General features: G+C 45.5%; 1 non-coding gene across 1 annotated transcript; it reads right to left on the bottom strand.

Annotated features, from left to right (window-relative positions):
- Nucleotides 1-9105: 9105 nt before the first annotated feature.
- Trnak-cuu (transfer RNA lysine (anticodon CUU)) lies at nucleotides 9106-9178 on the bottom strand. Its single transcript has one exon. It is a non-coding gene; the product is annotated as a tRNA-Lys (tRNA).
- Between the last annotated feature and the right edge of the window lie 8682 nt (nucleotides 9179-17860).

Consider the following 17860-nt stretch of genomic DNA (forward strand, 5'->3'; position numbering starts at 1 on the left):
TGAGACACTTGAAAAGCTCTCTGTGGCAGGAGTAGTGGCTGTCTATCGATGCAATCGAGTTGTAGACAACAAGCGAGTCCCCACGGAGTCAGTGATTGCGACTTTTGCTGGTACTTCATGTCCTTCTGAAATTAAAGCATGGCCCTTAATCTTCAGAGTGGATCAGCTTGCGTCTCGTCCATTACAGTGCAGGAACTGTTGGAGATTTGGGCATAGCGCCGGCGGATGTAAATCAGACGGTCGATGTTGCAGATGTGGCGACGCCCACTCAAATCGAGAATGTACGGCCCAAGAAGACATGTGCTGCTTGTGTGGTGGACAACACGCTGCGGACAATGCAGATTGCCCAATTAGACAGCAAGAAATGCAAGTCCTAGAAATTGTAGACAAACGACGGTGCTCTAGGAGAGAAGCCATTGCTACTGTAAAGGAGAGGTTGCATGGTTATGCTGGCGTTACAGCCCGCCAAATGTACACTGAGACGTCTCTTGCACAGGCGGTTGAGATAGCTGTAGAAAAAGCTATGGCTAAGGTAATGGATCAAATAGCAATTAGTATTACCGAGTGCATTGCTCAAGCTGTCAGTAATCAAATTGCTAAGCTTCTAACGCCAGCACCAACAGGCACTCCGGAGTCCCCTCAATTGCTAAATGCAAGTGAAGCTAATACACTGTGTAACGATAAGGAGAATGCTGCCGATACCATCTGTGGCTCCCCAGCGTGTCATTCGGATGTTAGTCAGGAACATTTGCTTGACCTGCATGTGGTCACAGATGTCGATCTTGAGGCCCGGGCTCAAAAACGCAGCCGGTCCCCGTTGAACAGTGCTGCTCCCCCTTCTCCTCAGAATAAATCAAAAAAGCTTCCGCCCAGTAATGTTCTGAAGGAGAGTATTTTGGAGAAAGTTATCTCCACAACAATTCTTCAGCCAAAATAGGATCCCTGAAAGTTTTACAGTGAAATTGTCGCTCGATATTTGCTGCTATTACTGATTTGCATTGTCTTAGTTCTCAGTTAAATCCTCACTTAATTCTAATACAAGAATCTTGGCTTTCTCCAGAGAACAATTTTTATTTTAAGAATTATCGTTCGTTTAGATTAGACCGCCCTTCTCGAGGTGGTGGCATAATTACACTGATATCAAACAGGATTTGTCACAAAGCAAAGTTGACATTAAAACTGCTCGATCCAGAATATGAAATATTAGTTATAAGCATAAAATTTCCGTCTGGTCAGAATTTTTCAATAGCCAATGCTTACTTCCCTTCAGGCGTGCACGACACCCGGCCATTAGACACGATAATTGGCATGTGTGGAAGAAATTTTTTATTAGCAGGAGACTTCAACTCCCATCATGTTACGTGGGGGTTAAAAACTGATGCGTGCGGCAGCCGCTTGTAGGATTGGTCACAGGATAATCACTTAACATGCTTAAATTCAGGAAGCCCTACGTACGTGAAAGGTCGCATCGCGTCAGCCTTAGATTTGACTTTCGCTAGCTCCAGCCTGAATATTTCGACTTGGTCAGTGGTTGACTGCGCTACAAATAGCGACCACCTGCCGATAACATTTGAAATAATAAGTCCGGTTGTCCCATCAGTTTCGAACGCGCATAAGTTCATTAATTACAAAAAATTTAAACAATCACTGCTTTCTTCACTCGCTTCAATATCCCATATGAGCACGAAGTCGAAAGCGTTGAGCATCTGCTCGGTCTTACAGAATTCTCGCGAGAAAGCTGAATTCGTGGTCTCGTCAGTTGCGCACAATCCTAACTCTCCTTGGTGGACTGACGATTGTTCTAGGGACTACAGACGTAGAAAAGCATCCTGGAAAAAGTTGCTGTGCAATCAATGTCCTCAAAATTGGAAGGACTACCAGTTCTACGCTGGTGTTTTTAAAAGAACTGTTTTGAACGCAAAAGAAAATTACGATATTCGAACTTTCGATTACCTTTCTAAATCTAACAATAAAGGCGCATTATATAGATTTCTGCGTAAAAAGAAAATGATTCCGCGGCCTATCAATGCAGATTCTATCAGTTTGTCTCCGCAAGGAATAAAAGAATCGTTGGAAACAATTGGTAGAGGGCTAGAACATCGTTTTTCCTCTCAACTATCACTACCTCCTTTGCAAGCATTATTTGATGAAGATTTCTCAGAAATTTCCGGTTCGGAATTATCACAGATGTTAGGTAACTTACCATCAGCTGCTCCTGGCCCGGATGGAGTCACGTCTTCAATGCTGAAAATGCTAAATAAGGAATCCCAAGTGTTTTTATTGGATGTAATCAATCACTCACTAAGAATGGCATGGCTACCATCAGATTGGAAATTAGCTAAGGTAATACCATTACTTAAGATTCCGGGTAAGGGGTATGTATTGGACAACATTCGGCCCATTGCGCTTACTTCAAATTTTGTAAAATTAATCGAGAGGCTGTTAAACACCCGCATAATAAATTTCATTAATGAGAGACAAATATTAAATCCAGCACAAATTGGGTTCAGATCAGGATGCTCTATATGGCAGGCCCATATAGATCTCGAAAGTCGTATACTATTAGCTAGGCGTGAAAGAAAATATGCAGCGTTAGTCACTCTTGACATCTCAAAAGCATACGACAGCGTTGAACACATCGTTTTAATCAATCGGCTTCACAACCTTAACTTTCCAAAATATATTCAGGCGTGGATTGCGGAATTCTTAAGAAATAGAACATTCTATTGCTTCCAAAACGGCATCTCGTCTTCTATTTACGCTCAAACTAGAGGTGTCCCGCAAGGCGCAGTCCTTTCCCCAGTATTATTTGATATCCTAATGAGTTCTATCCCTCTACATGACGATGTCCACACTTATGTATACGCTGATGACATCGCATTTTTTTCATCAGCAGGTGACATTTACGAACTGTTCCAAATATTACAGTCATACTTGTCAGCACTAGAAAGCTGGCTTGATAGTATACATCTACATTTGAATGTCAGTAAATGCGCCGTGCTAACATTTCCATTAAAAGACCCTATCCACATGTCACTTTCCTATCATCTCGAGCCTATTCCACAAGTAGAGAAAGTAACATATCTCGGTGTCATATATGACCGATCTATGACGTGGAAGGCGCATATTGAAAACATCGCAACAAAGGGTGTTCGAGCAGTCGGACTATTAAGGAAGATCAGTCATTGCCGCTTAGGTATGAGGAGACATACACTTATATCAATATACTGCATGTATGTTCGTCCAGTGCTTGAATTCGGGTGCATATTATACGCTGGGGCTGCTGCTTACAAGCTTCATCCTCTTGTAGTTCTCGAGAGACAAGCTTTGAGATTATGCCTAGGTCTTCCTAAATTTGTTGCAATAAAGGTCCTGTATATGGAAGCTAGACTCCCCTCACTTGCTACCCGGTTTAAATTGTTAGCAGTACAGGCATTTCTAAGGCTGTATGAATCCTCCGTTAGACGTTCCGAAACAGTTTTTATTGCACGTCCTGACTTGTATTTTGGATTATATTGGCCGCGATTTCATAAGCCCCAAATTTTAGTTATAGAAAGCCTTCTTGACAAAATAAACGTTCAAATTAATGATCTGTGTATAATCAGTAATAGTAACAACTCTATTAAAATACAGTTTGATGACATTTTTCCAAAAAATGCAAAACTAATGTCATACCGACTATTAAACGATATATTAAGTGATTACCTGGAGCATACGCCAATTAAGACAGTGATAGCGACGGATGCTTCCCAAAATGAAGAAAAATGTGGAATTGGGATTTTCTCTCCTACTCTAGACTGGTCGTTTTCACTTCGCCTTCAAGATTTTGTGCCCATCTTTGTAGCAGAATTTTTAGCCATCAGTCTAGCCTTACGTAAATTAGAAGCATCAATAAGCTCCGCAATAATTTTGACGGACTCACTATCAGTATGTTCCTCCCTCACTACAAACGAGGACTCGTATGTTTTGGATGCGTTCAAATCATTAGTTCCACTGCACATAAAGTTCATCAAATTAGTGTGGGTTCCTGGGCATAAGGGCATATTTATGAATGAAATGGCAGACGCGCTGGCCAGGTCATCATTGAATGGCCCGGTAATTCAGGTATTGCCCGCATCCAAATTCATTACAGGTGCTAGATTTAGGAGGAAAATGATGTTAGAAGAATTTTCCGCACCGTCATTAACGACCATATTAGAATTCCAGCATTTAAATCATCAGTGGAATAGTAAAGTATGTCAATCACGAGCAATAGAAGTCGCAATCACAAGACTACGTTGTCAAACTCCCTATCTAAATTTTTATCTACACAGAGCTGGTCTGGCAGCATCGCCTAATTGTCCTTTTTGCGGAATACATGAGACAACGAAGCACTTTCTCATTTCCTGCAAGAGGTACTCTACCTTGCGCAAAAATACCTTAGGTGTTGTTTTCCGTCTGCTTAGATTAGAATTAAATGAACAAAATGTACTGTCTTTCGGGGCTTTTTCTCTGGGCCACAGTGACGGGAAGATTGCTGATGCATTGCAGGAGTTTCTTAAAGGTTCAAAAAGATTTAGATTGTAAAATTTACCTTTCCAAAATATTATTTCTATTTTTCCCCAAAATTATCGGTTTTATTGATTCAATTCTATTCTATATTATTATTAGTAGTATAATTTTAACTCTAATTCATTTATACTTCTTTCGTATTAATTAAACAAAGTTTGAACTTTAATTTCAATTTTTCCTTTAAAAACTAACCGGTTCTTGGCCAATCCCCCAGTGTGGGTATGAGCCATAGCTTCCAGGCTCTACTCTACTCTACTCTACTCTTAGGTCTGGCGGTCTCATGCCGCCAACTTCCCACAGAGTGGTTGCCCTACCAAGCGACTATGAACTTCGTTCTGCCGAGCACCAGGCCGGACGAGCGCTTGTACCTATTTTACCGGTAGGTATCCGGCCGCAGCAATCCTCTGCCTCCCACAGCAGCGGCGGATGCTCAACTATTTCACCAAGACTGTGGTGGGTTAAGGTGCGCCCAGGGGCCTTTACAGAGCCTTATGGGGCCACCTTTCGAGATGAGTACCCATTAACAACCATGCGCCAGGTCGGTGTACTCCTCTACCTTTTTGAAAAAAAAAAAAAAAACGGTGGGTTCCCGGTTGGCACTTGGAATCGAACCCGGTACTTCCCGCGTTGGAAGCGGACGCTCAACCATGTAGGCACCGCTGCGGTAATTTACGTGACAGTAATTTAGTGAGTGTACCGTGAGAGCCTAGGATTTCGGTAGTGCTCTCCCTAAAGCGCAGCCTGAAGGGGCTGCCACTTTTTACGAATAGTTAGGTGTGACTCTCATATCCTCATAATTTTCGAATGTCGTAGTCAATACCTTACCTAATTTCAAATCGTACACTTGGTTTGCAGGATTTGTAATGGAAAAAAGTTTTCTAGGTAGACGGAAAAGCCTGAGATAACTGTAGTAGCGTTGTGACCTTCTGTGACCTTGCGGCACATAGTGCTACACATTAATGGTTCGAAGTCTACGACTTCGCTATGTTATACCGATGCTGCGGTTTCAACGTAAAATTTAAGTCAATTGACGTCTGATCTTCAAACCAAGCGTGCATGTTTGTGCGCCTTCTAAGAAGACAGCGGAGAATTGGCGAGAGAAGACAAAGAAGCAAAAATTTTAAAAGAAAATATGTGCTATGATAACAGGTGCCTTCGCCGCCCGCCATGGCATCGTATACGCCCGCTGTTGAAGAGGAAGATAAGAGGAAAACTACAGGCGACATTTCATTTCTCTTTACTTATTTATTTAATTCTTTTATTTAACTCTCTCTCTCTCTCTCTTTTTTACTTGAGCATTCAATACAGAAACCGTAAACACAACTAATAATTTCGTTTGCCTAAAAATGATTTTTCTAGGATTATCTTTTTTTTTAGAAATCGTACTGCCGCAAGATTCATGGCCGATCCCCCGTGGTGGGTTGAGCCATTCCTCTAGGAACCAACCAGCCAACCAACTCAAGAGATAAAGCAAGTATCCTTGATTTGCTTGAGAGCTTGAAAGCAAGCTTGAGAGCAGGTATTTTTGACAAGTTAGGTCATGTTAAATAACTGTTTTTTACCGCAAAGCTGTACATGGATAGACCGAACCAAGATTTATCCGTCCTATGTACGCAAAAATTCATAGCTCGTATGGCCCAGAGAAATTGGGCAAGACCCACTACTCACCATTTGTCCACTTAAGAATGAAGTACGGGCAAAAAAAAAAAACGCATGTGCCACAGAAATGGGGCAAATCCTCCTTCTACGTACTACTCAGTACTCACACAGAAATCCCACATAAATCTTAGTTGGCAAACGCCAGTTAAGATTTCTGGATGGACGTAATCAATAATTGAGGAGGGCTTTAATGAACTGTTCGGACTAATCCAGTAATAAACACCGGGGTCGCACGTTTCAGTTACGCTGGTTAACCATGTGTACGGAGAGCTTGGGTGGTGATTTTTTATTGCGATAACAATCATATGCGCGCGCGCGCTATCTCGGCAGGCATCAGCAAACGGCTCGCATACCATTGTACGCACTGTGCTCTCAACACGAAGAGACTGCACGAAAACCACTTCTCTCCCTGGAGCGGCCGTATTCTCTTACACTAGCGTTTTGTAGAGTTACGCGAGATCGGATCCAAAAGAGTTTGCTGCCAGCCTTACTTCGCATAAAATTACAATTTGTTGCTATCGCATTCATTACTTCGCCCGTGCGGTGAAACTGTGGTTACTTTTTTTTTAATCTAAACCACCTAAGTTCTTCGTTACATTGTGATACTGTAAGGGCAACCTATCAGTCTAAGTAGCACTGGTTGTCGTAAGGTGCCCGGGTTGATCTTTTGGTGTCCCCTTAAGCGACGAAGCATATCACGCGCAGAGGTTTCGTTGTACAAAGAACAGCCCACAGTGCAGAAAGATGCAAAATAAAGCGTGCAAAAACAATCGACAACGACCGTCGAGCACGTCAGAAGTATTTACACGGAATGGCCCGAGCAACGTTTTCGCAAGAACTACGTGTGCCGTACAAAAACTGGGCCAATGGAGATTCAAAATAAGTGTTGTACGGTGTCTTCTACAACCACATTCACGCAGCCGCAAAAAGTTACGAAACGTTGGCAGTATAAATCTCGCCATTAGGCACTTTTAAAAAAAGGTACGCAGAGATAGCGTTCGTTGGTGCGATACGCTATTTCCGGAACATAACGCGGCTATAGCGTACGCCGCATGCGCAGTGGCGACGAACGCTAACGCAAAGCTTTGGGTACACTATTCTAGAACTCTCTATTATCGAAATCACTCGCGCTTCCAGCTATAGAAGACTACTTCTGATGTGAACCTGGGCAAACCTAGAGAAATGCACTGCACATAGTGTTCCAATAATACAAGGGCACGAAGCTTTATAGGCGCCGCTGCGGTTGTACAGTGGTTACGGTGCTCGGCTGTTGACCTGAAAGTCACGGGTTCAAATCCCGGCCGCGGCGGTCGCATTTCGGTGGAGGCGAAATGCTAGAGGCCTGCGTACTTGTATTCAGGCGCACGTTAACGAACCCAGGTGGTCGAAATTTCCGGAGCCCAGCAATACGATGCGCCTCATAATCTTTTCGACTAATGTTTTTCGACTAAGTGGTACCGCTCACAGGAAAACAACGGCGTATCATCCCCAGACCAACGGGTTGACTGAACGTCTCAATAGGACCCTGGCTGACATGATAAGCATGTACGTAGATGTAGAGCACAAGAACTGGGACGACATTCTACCCTACGTCACGTTCGCGTACAACACGGCTCGTCAGGAGACCACTCGGAAGACACCCTTCAGTCTCGTTTATTGGGACGTTAAACCCCAGATATTATTATTATTCAGTCTCGTTTACGGCCGTGAAGTCATTTCAACATTAGACGCAATGCTCCCTCACGAAATGATGGCAATGAGATGGACGCTGAAGAGTTTACACAGCGAGCAGAAGAAGCTAGACAACTTGCCCGGTTGCGAATCAACGAACAACAAGGCTATGACGCCAGACAGTACAATCTTCGACACAGACCCATCACATACAACGTGGGCGACAAAGTGTGGGTCTGGACACCTATTCGTCGGCGTGGGCTCTCCGAAAAGCTATTGCGAAGATACTTCGAACCTTACGCAGTTCTCCGACGCATCAGTGACGTCAACTACGAGGTTGTTCCAGACGGCTCTCAGTGTTCGGAGCGCCGAAAACACTCGCCAGAAATTGTTCACGTGCTTCGGATGAAGCCATACTTGCAGTGACTAACTGCGCAGTTTCTTTTTTTTTTTTTTTGACCTTGCTTTCTGAACGTTTAACATCGGAGCGATGTTTCTTTTTAAAGGGGGAATAATGCCGCGCGCATGTGCCAGTGGTGACGGCAACGAAGCAACGCGGGTGTTCTTGGCCCATCGCGAGACGGAGAAGACGTTGCAGTTTTCTCTGAATGATAAAGCGTGTTTGCTTGTCGTTCTCCGTGTCCTCGTCGATCCCACGTCGTTACAATATCGTGGTTTTGGCACGTAAAATCAAGAAATTATTAACTTTCTACGCGGCCAGCTCCGGAGAATGAACGACACCCGAATTATTGTAGGAACCTGACATGTACTATCGTGAGCGGCATGACTGGGAACACGCGAACGCGTGGCAAATATCCTTAAACCCGAGGCAAGGCTATTCGTGGCGGCCGCGGTCGGAAAAAAAAGTGGGAAGGGCGCCGCCGTCCCGCTAAATCCACGGAAGTAAGCAACGCGATAAGCAAGACGACGCACACATGTTCGTCTTGCTTTTCGCGCTGCTTACTTCCATGGATCCATACCAACTGGCCCAGCTATCTACACTTCTGTCCCGCTAAATGTCGGCACTCCCATCTCGCTATTGCTGATAAAGAACTGCAGCTGACTGCAGGAAAGAAGTGGAAACTTTGAAGGGCTCGTTTTTCTTTGGTATACACAATATTAATGAGCACTAACAGACAATAATGCCATGGAAAATATAGGGGACGTTATTAGTAGTATATGTAATGTATATGTGAAGAAAGAAAAGTAGATGAAAAGACAGCTTGCCGCGGGCAGGGACCGAACCTGCGACCTTCGAATAAAGCGTCCGATGCTCTACCAACTGAGCTACCGCGGCGGCCATCCCCCCGTCCACTTTATGGGGTATATATGTGTATTTAAACGTGGAAGCGTCAGTCAGCGCCGCCAGTAGCCATGACGGCGAGTGTCGAACACTCTTTTTCCGCCTGTTGGCGTCACGTAGCATGTGAACTTATTACGAGCTGGCAGCTGACCAATAATCCCTCGCATTCTACCTGAAAGCATCAAGTCTGCCAGCACGAGATCCTCGCTATGAATGAAGGAAAGAAGTGGAAATTTTCAAGGGCTCTTTTCGTACAAAATGTCTGGCTTCTCCGCAATAACGGTCTTTATGCGGGTAAGCACGCTTTACAGGTCTCTCTTTTTGACAATGCGATGGCACAATGGTACACTTTCGTCCTTATGCTACAACGTTCCAAAAACATTCAGCGTCAATGAGTCAGCATGGACGTTTGCATTTGTGAATTGACCTTATGATCTAGACTGCAATAGCTACATCTGCATGCGTAGCTAAAAGTCTGGCTTCTCTGCAAAAAGGGTCGTTATGCGGTTAAGCACGCTTTACGGGTCTCTCTATTTGACAATGCGATGGAACAATGGTACACTTTCGTCCTTAGACTACAACGTTCCAAAAACATTCAGCGTCAATGAGTCAGCATGGACGTTTGCATTTGTGAATTGACCTTATGATCTAGACTGCGATAGCTGCATCTGCATGCGTAGCAAAAAGTCTGGCTTCTCCGCAAAAAGGGTCTTTATGCGGGTAAGCACGCTTTACGGGTCTCTCTATTTGACAGTGCGATGGAACAATTGTACACTTTCGTCCTTAGACGACAACGTTCCAAAAAAACATTCAGCGTCAATGAGTCAGCATGGACGTTTGCATTTGTGAATTGACCTTATGATCTAGATTGCAATAGCTGCATCTGCATGCGTAGCAAAAAGTCTGGCTTCTCCGCAAAAAGGGTCTTTATGCGGGTAAGCACGCTTTACGGGTCTCTCTATTTGACAATGCGATGGAACAATGGTAGACTTTCATCCTTAGACTACAACGTTCAAAAAACATTCAGCGCCAATGAGTCAGCATGGACGTTTGCATTTGTGAATTTACCTTATGATCTAGATTGCAATAGCTGCACCTGCATGAGCAGCAAAATGTCTGGCTTCTCCGCAATAAGGGTCTTTATGCGGGTAAGCACGCTTTACGGGTCTCTCTATTTGACAGTGCGATGGAACAATTGTACACTTTCGTCTTTAGACGACAACGTTCCAAAAAAACATTCAGTGTCAATGAGTCAGCATGTACGTTTGCATTTGTGAATTGACCTTATGATCTAGATTGCAATAGCTGCATCTGCATGCGTAGCAAAAAGTATGGCTTCTCCGCAAAAAGGGTCTTTATGCGGGTAAGCACGCTTTGCGGGTCTATTTGACAATGCGATGGAACAATGGTAGACTTTCGTCCTTAGACTACAACGTTCCAAAAAACATTCAGCGTCAATGAGTCAGCATGGACGTTTGCATTTGTGAATTGACCTTATGATCTAGAGTGCAATAGCTGCATCTGCATGCGTAGCAAAATGTCTGGCTTCTCCGCAATAAGGGTCTTTATGCGGGTAAGCACGCTTTACGGGTCTCTCTATTTGACAATGCGATGGAACGATGTTACACTTTCGTCCTGAGACTACAACGTTACAAAAACATTCAGCGTCAATGAGTCAGCATGGACGTTTGCATTCGTGAATTCACCTTACGATCTAGACTTTGTATATGCACGGACATCGCACAGTATAGGCGCGTGTATGCAGTGCACAATAAATAACACCCGATGGTAGAAATTTCCGGAGCCCTCACCTGCAGCGTGCCTCATAATCATATCGTGGTTTTGGCACGTAGAGCCACACAAACTGTTATTATGATCTGCATTCTTAGCGAAAAATCTGGTTTCTCCACAGTAGGTACCTTCATGGGGATAAGCACGCTTTACATGTCTCTCTTTGACAATGCGTTCGTGAAAAGCCCTTGCGATCTAGATTTTAAAAAATCTGTACCTCCATGCTTAGCCATAAATCCGGCTTCTTCGTAATAAGGGCCTTTACGCAGGAAAATGCACTTCGCTTGTCTATGTTTTTCCGTTACGATGGCTAACTAGGGGATTTCGTCCTTAATCTACGAAGTTACAAAATCAATGAGCGTCAATAACTCAGCATGGGCGTTTACATTCGTGAATAGTACCTGCGATGAATACATCAATATCCGCACCAGCTGGCATGCTTAGCCGAAACTGGTTTCTCCGCATTAAGCGTCTTTATGCGAAGAAGCACGCTTCATTCGTTTCTTCCTACCTACACAATGGGAACTACTTGCGTACTCTAAACTATCCAGAACTTAAAAAAAAGAATCTGTCTTGCCCAAAAGATGAATCATTAGTAGAGAAATCAATATGTTAAATATTTGCAAAAAGTAACGTCAATAGCTTTATCCGCAATGTTGCAGAAAACATTCGCTTGCTAATTAAAACAGCAAGCATGGTGCTTAGCGCGCAATGGCAAGATTTTACAACTCTGTGACCACTAACTTTTCCCGTCACTGTGCCAACTCTTCACGGTGAAGTTTGGCAAGGGTGTCCGATAGCGGCAAAATGAATGGGACGCATTAACAATCGCCGTTCGCAAGCTTTCGTTCTGCAGTAATCGCCCCATCACTGGCGCGAAGGCAAAGGGCTATCGTGCTTACATGACGTGATTTAAGACGGCAAAATAGAGGGAGTCCTTCATAGCTGGACCGATTGCGGCCTGCACGCAGCGGAGTGATGACTCGTGCGTTTAAGGCGGCCACCTACACATGGTGCGCGTTTTTTTTTTAAACCGTGTTTTCAAAGTGTTGGGTCCCACAGAATCAGATCAAGGTATTGATCCGACTAGACCATTTAGGCATTCAGTGTCCGCACGCTACGCGAAGATCTAACGCCCATAGCTGTGACACTGAGGCCCCACGGGCGTTTATGACGCTAGTGTGTCATCATGTACCCAACTGAGGGCTGTACCACTTAAGTGATCGACAGCTACACGAACACACGCATTCAAATTAGGGGTTCACAGAGACAAGGATTAACAGTTCGGATTAAGCAACACAACGACTATGCCGGACGCCGTAATCGGGGGCTTCGGATTAAATTAGACCGCCTAAGTTCTTTATAAATGTGTCTTTTAATCTAACAAGATCGTTATCGCACATTTAGAGCGAATGGCCTTCTTTGGTGCTTTCACCCGTTTTAGTAGTACTACCGACACAAAGACACCAAGGCACTTGCACACACTCGATCGGTTAATCTATCTGCCTCATATAACCTCCCTCATGTTGGCTCGATGCAGCGCTGTTGAGGTGTTCTCCCAGAAGTTACGGTGATGAACTTATTTTATTCTTTTGAAAGAGCCGCTTCAAAACTACGCACAGCCTATAGTTGTGGGAAGAGTTGGTCGCTGAACACGAATTATTGTAGCTCTTTCGAGACAGATACATGTGCTGTGGCGAGAGCTTCGAAGCACTCAAGATTTGAAGGCCGTCTTCCACGCCTGCACTTGCGCCACTGTAGACAACAACCGGTTTATATGTAAAGTGATCTATACTACTGTAAAGATGTGCTGGTTAACGGTCTTTTGTGCATGGAAGTACGCAATAAAACAGCAAGTGCAACCTAAGTATACTTGCCGTTTTCAAGTAGTATGGTTTCTTCACAACTTTATTGTTTACGCACGTATTGGCAGTGAAGCCAGGAATTGGCAACGCTGCTGCTGCTCAGAAATATTTCTACACAGAGGCACAATTACGTGTGGCAATTAAACTTATGATTAACTTTTAACGCGATATCGTTAAAGAGCTCGTTTCGCAGAAATTCCGGCGTCGGTGTCGGCGTCGTTGGTTGCGAGCAAAAAATCATCACCTTGTCCGTGACCGAAAAATCGAGAAGGATGCAAATAAATTAAATAATAAAGATCTTTGGTTCGAGTGAGCATCGAACCTAGGCCTTCTACGTGACAAGAAGGTATTCTACCACAGAGCCACGCCAATGCTTGGAACTGCTTCGAAAAGAAATCACTATATGAATGTCATGTAGTGGAAGGAGTTTCCTTAACGCATGTAATATTTTGTGACAGAAGCGTAGAATCGCGCCAGGCGTCAAAACGTGAATTGCGCAACGAGTGGATGTTTTAAATGCCCACCCATTACAAAGCGCTCACACATATTTAATCATTATCAGCTGCAAAAGCATCAACAAAGTGAGCTGCTGCGTCGGTTCGCGTGTTGCCTTACGGACGGTAGTGGGCCCTTCGCTGATTCGCAAAAGGAAGAATTATGGCATGGTGGGCACTTAACTACTATACTTGCAATAGGCATTCTAGGATAGTTTGAAACGGACTATGTTACGCGCACACTCGTTCGTTTCCTTACGGCACGGTTGAGGCATGCACCAAGAACCTAAGCCAGGCTAGCAATTGAGAAGGCGATGAGAACGGGGCCCGATTACGCTATCACGTTCTACTCTTGACAGCGAAGCTCAAGCGTCCTCCAAGTTTTTGTATAAGAAGCTTAGCTGTGTCATAACCAAGAACCATAAGAATGCCATTGTGCTGACAATAAGGATCGTTTCTGTGAAAAACAGAATACGACGATATTTCGGGAACCAAGAATACTTACCTCCCATGGAAGAGTACAAAAGAGTTAATGCAGCGTATCTTCATTGCATTGAAACCAAACTTTCATACACTTGGATTTCTTTTTGCCAATATCCATGCACTTTTAAGTCTCACGTTATAGCTTCCTAAGAAGTGAATAGGAGACAATGCTCACATTTCTATGTGCACCTTTAGTAATGTTCTTCACATTTGCTGCATTTCAATGCCACATATATGGAGCGCACCCCATTCTTTTTTTTGTACTGGGCACTTAACACTAGTTGCGCTGTGACATAAGCTCACGAAATACCCACAACTGTTTCCCACTCGTCCTTGGTGATCATTTGCACAACTGTCCACAGTGCACTTCACATGCATACAATTTTGGTTCGCCACCCTACAAAGACACAGACTAAATGATGAACAAATGAGCATCACTTTCATGGCACATAAGGAAGCCACAGATGAAGACACTGATTAGTGTATATGTATTGCTCGTTCTTGTCTGCCTGCCAGCCCTTTCTTTAAAGTGACAGCATTGTAGATATGAAGACTGGTTCGTCAACTCTTTACAAAAAGCTTTCCTACCACTTTAAAGGGCATGCACAACACGACAATCAGGGGTGCAACATCCGAAACATGATTCGGAGCAATTTTCGGAGCAGCAAAACCTTGCTTTTGGAGCACAAAAATCCAAATTTGAAGCAGGTTACGAAAAAAAAACTGAATTTTTTAGCACGAAATCCCAAATTTGGCGCAGTATAACAAAGAAGGCTTACTTTTAGAAAAAAAATATTAAAATAAGGCGTTTAGGAGTAGCACTGGTTTATAAAACAGAGGAACAGTTAAGACAAGTTACGTGCTAATGGCGGAACCAGCCTAAGCGCCGAGACAACCAAACGTCTTCTTCTTTTCCACCTGAGTGGTACCCTCTGCCTTTTCGAGTAGCACTCATCTTCTTCACTACATTTTCTTCCCTCCGGAAAGAGCCATCCTGGCGACTTCAGTCGGCGGCAGGACTGAACGGGGGTCGTAATACGGTTTCAGGCGGTCTATTGAACAGTCTCACGTCCACGGCGTCGTTGATCAGAGGACTGCGCAAGCGGCTCCACTACGTAATTCACAGGTGATGTTTGTTTGACCACACGGTAAGGGCCGTGATACTTGGAGAGAAGTTTCGTTGACAGACCAGGCTGGTTGATGGGATCCAAAGCCATACAAGTTGATCAGGGGCATAAGAGCCGGAGGCGTCGAGCTATCGCGATGGTGTTTCTGGCGTTGCTGGTCAGCAGTAGTGAGGGAGCGGGCAAGCTGGCGACACTCTTCCGCGTATTTAGCAGCTTGTGACACCGTCGTCGACTCAGCCACATCAGGGCGGTAAGGGAGGATGGTGTCTAGCGTGCAGGACAAAAACACGCGTCCTCAGTCGCTGAGCAGCTCACGCGGTGCACCATGACGTAGAATGATTCGATGCAATAGGAAAGAACCGACGTCACTTGCCGATGCAGATGGCACGGTGAAGTTTCTGCATACCGCGTAAGGTGATCAATGGCGACGATTATCCAGCGATTTCCAGCAGGTGTGATTGGAAGAGGTCCGTAGAGATCTATACCAACACGGTCGAATGGTCTGGCAGGACAAGGCAAGGGCTGTAGTGGAGCTGGAGAACGGGAAGCTGATTCTTCCGGCGCTGGCAAGCAATACAGGAACGGACGTAGCGGCGAACGAACCGATACATTCCGCGCCAGTAAAGCGTTGTGATAGGCGGGTGTAAGTTTTTAACACTCCCGCATGCGCGCAATGTGGGTCGGCGTGAAAGGAGGCGCATATGTCCGAGCGAGATGTGTGGGAATAACCAGGAGCCATCGGCGTCCTTCAGGGAGATAATTTCGTCGGTATAGCAAACCATCCCGGATAACGAAGTGCTGTATTTGACGGCGCATACCTCTAGGGATGGGTTGCGAGGGAGGCCGACGCAACAAGTTAAGAATTGAAGCAACCCAGGGATCCTTCCTTTGCTCCAGAAACATGTCGTTGACACCAAGTGCAGATACGTCGTGTGTAGGCGGAGGCGGCGACTCGTCACTAGATGGTAGGGGTGATCGGGACAGAGCATCTGCGTCGGAATGTCTTCGGCCAGATCGGTAAATGACGTGAATGTCGTACTCCTGGAGCCGGAGTGCCCAACGGGCGAGCCGGCCGGAAGGATCTTTTAAAGAGGAAAGCCAACATAATGCATGGTGGTCTGTAACCACGCTAAATGGGCGCCCGTAGAGATAGGGTCGGAATTTGCCTATTGCCCATATAATGGCCAGACACTCTTTTTCTGTAACGGAATAGTTGGCTTCCGCTTTTGTGAGCGCACGGCTGGCGCAGAAGACGACGTACTCATCAAATCCAGGCTTACGCTGGGCGAGCACAGCACCGAGACCGATACCGCTAGCGTCCGTGTGGATTTCTGTCGGAGCAAGTGGATCAAAATGTCGCAATATTGGAGGTGATGTAAGAAGGCGACGGAGTGTGGTAAATGCATCATCACACGCCGATGACCATCCCGAAAGATCGCGGTTGCCGCGAAGAAGTTCAGTCAAGGGCGATATGATGGAGGCAAAGTTGCGGATAAAACGACGAAAATAGGAACATAGGCCGAGGAAGCTGCGAAGTTCTTTCATCGTATTTGGCTTAGGGAACTCGGCAACGGCACGAAGTTTCGTCGGATCCGGACGAACACCATCTCTAGAGACGACATGGCCCAAAATTAGGAGTTGTCGGGCGCCAAAGCAGCACTTCTTTAAATTGAGCTGTAGACCGGCGGAACTGAGGCAAGTCAGCACGGTTTCGAGGCGCTGAAGATGTGTTGAAAAGTCACGGGAAAATATGACAATGTCGTCTAAATAGCACAGGCAGGTTTGCCATTTCAGGCCACGGAGGATGTTGTCGATCATGCGCTCGAAGGTGGCAGGCGCATTGCATAGCCCGAATGGCATGACGTTAAATTCGTATAAACCATCGGGGGTAACGAAAGCCGTTTTTGGACGATCAGCCTCGGCCATCGGAACCTGCCAATAACCGGAGCGCAGGTCTAGCGACGAGAAGAACTCGCCGTTGTAAGCAGTCGAGCGCATCGTCTATGCGAGGTAACGGGTAACATCTTTGCGTGTGATCTTGTTCAACCGGCGGTAGTCGACGCAAAATCTTATTGAGCCATCTTTTTTCTTTACTAGAACAACCGGCGAGGCCCATGGGCTGTTAGGGCTCAATAACGCCGCGCTTCAGCATGTCGTCAACTTGTTCTGCGATGACACGGCGTTCAGATGCCGACACACGATACGGACGCTGACGTAAAGGTGCGTGAATGCCAGTGTCGATTTGATGACATACAGTGGAAGCACGGCCCAAAGTTGGTTGCTGGTGGTCGAAGCTTGTGCGGAAGCGCTCGAGGAGGGCGATGATGTCGGCGCTGCTGGGCCGTAAGGTTGCTGTCGATGCATCGCGAAAGTGCTTCGGTGAACGATGGCTGAGAGGGTAACGTGGAGCAATCAACGGCGTCGATATGAAGCGGGTTCGAGTGATCAGAACGACATGTGCACACAAGGGATCTATGTCATCTGCAAGGCCTAGCCACTCTCCGCGCAGTAATTTGGAAGGCGAGGGAAACGGATTAGAGACATAAATTGCACTTGATCCATCGTGAATAGTGAGAACGGCGAAAGGAATCAGGAAGCACTTGCGCCGGACAGCGGTTTCAGAAGGCGTAAAAAAACAGGTGAGCCAGTAGAGATGTCGCAGGAAAGCGGTACTAGCGCGGATGAGAAAGGGGGTATCGGTGTGTCGGCAGCCACCAAACTTTTGCAGTGAAGTGGCGAGTCGACCGCAGCAGATGCACACAACGGCGAGAACTCGACTTCGGCACGGCGCAGTCGATGACAGCATGATGAGTGCAGAGAAAGTCCCAGCCCAGTATAATGTCGTGGGAACACGTCGGCACACAACAAACTCGACGGCATAAATAACGTCTGCAATCGCAACGCGTTGCCGTGCAC

Source organism: Rhipicephalus sanguineus, chromosome 3 (genome assembly GCF_013339695.2).
Source record: "Rhipicephalus sanguineus isolate Rsan-2018 chromosome 3, BIME_Rsan_1.4, whole genome shotgun sequence".
In the NCBI taxonomy this organism is placed as follows: domain Eukaryota; kingdom Metazoa; phylum Arthropoda; class Arachnida; order Ixodida; family Ixodidae; genus Rhipicephalus; species Rhipicephalus sanguineus.